The sequence below is a fragment of the Carassius carassius genome, chromosome 15 (assembly GCF_963082965.1).
Source record: "Carassius carassius chromosome 15, fCarCar2.1, whole genome shotgun sequence".
Taxonomy (NCBI): Eukaryota; Metazoa; Chordata; class Actinopteri; order Cypriniformes; family Cyprinidae; genus Carassius; species Carassius carassius.
In genome coordinates, this window is record NC_081769.1 from 30,440,344 (window position 1) to 30,444,936 (window position 4,593).

A 4,593-nucleotide genomic window follows, 5' to 3' on the forward strand; every position below is an offset into this window, starting at 1 on the left:
TACTTGCTGGTGGGTAAATAAATTTGCTCTTTTGAATGCTTGTATTTATAATGTTCCTTACAGGTTCAGTAACTAATGAAGGGCTGTTTTTAGAAAACATATTTCCATTTTTACTACAGCACGTCTAAATATTATCCTACTAAACCGCATCTCATGGGATTATGGGGCTGCACTGGAGTCCTTCACTCTCGTTTGGAGTTATGTGTCACATATCTGTGGTATTGTTTTGTTCATTGCAGGTTTATGGCATTCAATACACTCTGCTTCTATTCATACACAAGGTTTTTATATTTAATTGCATTTTGTTAATGCACTTGTGGATCCAGTGCAAACTCAAAATAGGTTTTTCATTCATGTAATTAGCTGCGTTCTGTTCTTAAATCAGAAATCAAAGCTAATCGTTGCATATGGCTAAGCTGTTAACCTAAGTCTCTCATTTTGTCCTTTTTTGTTGCCGTTGTTGTTGTTTGTTTCGTCTGGCCTAGTGGTACAGGACAGATATGTTGGCTTGTAATTCAGTGCAATTAATGCTGCGTAAAGGCAGTAGTTTCTGAACCTTTTCATACAAGCTCCAAAGGTTGGTCACTTGGGGGTAAAGATATTTTAATTCGAGTATATGAAAGGGATCTTGGGTTAAAAAGGAAAAGTAGGTGCTTCAGTGGTTAGTGATGGAAATGCCTATTTGTAGTACGACAGCAGAAATTGTAGTAGGTGTGTGTTTTTCCAGCTCCAGCTCTGTGGAGTCTGTTCTTCTGCTCAAAGAGGTTTAGATGTGAATGTGACTGGTCACAATAGTATTTTGTGCACTAGATTTAAATGAAACGTAAAAGGTTTTGGATTCCAAATCCCTGTCTGTTTGTTGGCCCAAATGAATGTATTGCAGTTTTGAAAACTGTGTTTTAAAGCACCGTTTAATGTTACGAAGTAGCATTTAAAATTACCAAGGAAATTGAAATTATTTAATTTGTGTTTTTTAATGGGTTTTTTTTTTTTTTTTTTTTTTTTTTTACTATAATGCTTCCCTTTAAATCTGAGAATTGAAATATGCAATTGTTATCGCACTGCCTTTTATTTGCCATTGTCAATTTTGAAATATGTTTGTAACAAATGTGAAAAATATGTAAGTGCCTGGAATTAAACTGACTAACATTTCACTGAAGTGTTTGTCCAGCTGTTGTTGTAAAACTGAGTACAGAGCTATTACGCAAATAGCATTATTGGCTTAACACAAAAGTGTATGATCCAATTCTGTTCCTGTAATTCTGTTGTGCAACAGATGTTTTTATGAGTAAGAGTGATTTGGGATTTGGTCCACAACCCGCGATCTAGTTAAAGTTCAATACAGGCAATGTAATTTATTTTATTTTATTTTTTCAAAATGTTGTCTAAATATGTACATTACGTATTTATTACCTCATATTAAAAACTTAATTATAAATCATGTAATTCAATTATATAATATATATAAATGTATAAGATTATTTATATTTATTAGATATGATTATTATATTACTTTTATATATTTGTAGCTTAAAGTATTCACTTGGAAAGTTGTGGAAATGAATGTAAATTTCTGTAATCAATGTAAATGTTTATAGATATGTTCAGTTCTAAAAAAAAAAGAAAAAAGAAAATTACCAGCTGGATACTTTTTTTAGTGCAATTTTAATGTGTGTGTGTGTGTGTCCAATTTAAATGATGAAACTGACAGTTCCGGTTCTGGATGTTGAATGCTCCAAAAAACAATAATATTGTATTTTTCTGTCCTGGGAACTGGTTGCATCATCATTCCTCCTCTTATGTCCAACAAAATAACGATAGGATATTTCAATACGACTGAGCCATTTGCAATGACATGAGGGTGAGTGACTAATGACTGTCCCTGATCATTTCAGTGTCTCTGAGGCAGAAATACGCCGACTGCCTGGAAAAGAAGGTGAAATGGAATAAGTTAGTGGTCCAGACACAAATGACCCGTGAGAATTGAGTTTAGGCACCGCAGAGACAGCGATACCATTACCCAGAATGCAGTTCAGTCCTCTGGAGTCCCTGTGCTGAGATTTCAGGCAAAATAAATTTGTGAAAGCGATAGCATGGCCTCGTTAATTCAGATGTACTTTATGTGTGATAAGTGTGTGGCGTCCTTATAAGCACCCAGATGTTTATTTAATTTTTATCTTTAGCACAGCATCATGAATAGCTAATTTGTTCACAGTTGGCACGTTTCTAATTTACAGACTGAGACTATGAAACAGTAGGGTTTTCAGGCTGCTGTACAGCATGTTCGTGGTATGTATCTATGTAGTAATCTGAGGTTTCAGCTTCACCTCCATCTGTCACTTTCTTCCAGCTCTTCTGTCCATCTGTTGATGGTTTCTGTAAAGATCCTCTTCATCTGTCATCATCACTTGCACTCTCAACTTCGTTTATTTTACATTTAAAAGACATTTACATTTAAAACATGTGTACACTTAAAGGGCTAGTTCACCCCAAAATGAAAATTCTGTCACCATTTACTCATTTCATGTCGTTCCAAGCCTGTATGACTTTATTTCTAATGCAGAAGACAAAAGAAGATATTTTGAAGAATGTTGGTAACCAAACCGTTTCGAGTCCCATTGACTCTCATAGTATGGACAGAAAATATTATGGAAGTCAGTGGGGCCTGAAACTTACATTTTTATAGGATGATTACAGATCATAATAATGCAGAATATGAAATATCTTTTTCATGTCGCATCATAACACTGCTTGGTTTTAAAATTTCCCAAAAATACTCTGTTTATTTACAGGCTTAAATGAGATTTTCAATTCCAGATTTTAAATGCGCTTTTAAAAGTTCTGGACATCACCCCACTGTGTGTATATTTAGTTTCATATAAAAACAATAGCAGTCTATGGTATGCTTGTTGACTGAAATGAGGCTGATATTCTCTACACATTCATTTCTAGTAAATTTGCACTATTATCCATAGAGCACAATATGAAAATCATGCAGCAATAACGCAAGATTACCAATATCATGACATACAGAAGTTACCAATAAAAAGAAAATCAAGTTTAATACAGCTATTATACATTGTCCTCAAATAGAAAACAAAGTTTATCCAAATGGTTATATATTTGTACAGTGACCACTGCAGCTTAACATGCTGTATGTTAAATGAATACTTGATTGATGGATCTCTACCCTTACACCAGAGTCATGCTGGATTTCTGGCTGTGTTCGGAATTGCATACTAGAATACTACAGTGTGTGGGTCTATAGTGATGAGTCACATGGCATTTATGGAATAAAATAAGGCCATAACTGAGAGCCTATGAGCAAAGATGGTGTCATGCATGTTGTGTGTGCCTGCTGAGCCATTGAGATTACTGAAAAAATGCTCATTGAAAGCAGCTTATTATGATAGAATTCATTGACATTTTAGCATTTAATTAGATTTAAAACAGTAACTTTTTTAAATTAAGGAAAGGCACTACAGGTAAAATAGTTTTTTTCATGCGATTATGAGATTTTGAGCTATTTTGCTTCAAAAACATCCAAAATGCACATTTAGGCATTTATTTTATTACATTTAATCTATTCATGTTTGTTGATTTTAATTACAACACCTTTTTTCCCCCCAAAACAAGTTTTTTCTTGCGTTATACAGGTGTATGAAGGTTTTTACAGAATGATTTGTTCATGTAACATTTGCCAGGATGTTACATAGTACATACTGTATACAATATTTTATTCCTAAATATGATAAACGTTTATTCATTTTTTTTTCTGCCTGTTGACAGTATTTTCTAATAAATGATAAAATAGGATAAATATGTTTAAAGAAATTTTAAACTTGCCTTTATCCAATGTTCACATTTCTGTTTAGCAAAGCATAACATTTCATAAAACTTTTTATAAAAAGCATTTGTCTTAATGCAATGTGAATATGATTAATTAACTGGGGAAGTATGATGATTTGTTAAATGTTGTACTATTTTATTCACCTGTAGTGTCTTGCCTTAAATACGTGACACAACAACTGCTTGAAAAGTTTTCCGTTCCTTACTTTATACGGTTTTAAGTAAATACAGTAGGTTAGTACTTTATTCCGTACACAGCCCATGTGTCTTCGCTGCGGTGTTGTTGCTGACCTTGTTGATGCTTTTTATATAGAAAATGAGGCAGAACTCAGAGGCATAACAGGACGTTGCTATTCAACATAGAGAGATGTACAATACATGCATGTGTCGTTCACGCATAACAGATTGATGTAGTATATTCATAATCGCAAGACACAGAAAAGAAACGCTGTCAGATTGGCACAATGTGTAAATCACAGCAACTTAAAGAGACTTTGTTTGGGGGGCACATGAGGGTTAAAGGTGAAGTATGTAATAAATATGACATTGGAGAACCAAATGCTAAAATAAGCTGTATTACAGAAACTTCCCATCATAATTCTTGCCTTAAGATTTGAATTCCTAGGTGATAAAAACAAGTTACTTTACCAGAAGAAGAATGTTTTGAATTCATAAATTCATGGCATTAAAGTTTGCATGCATTGTAAAAATAATAATAATAATAATTATTATTCATGAGTATTT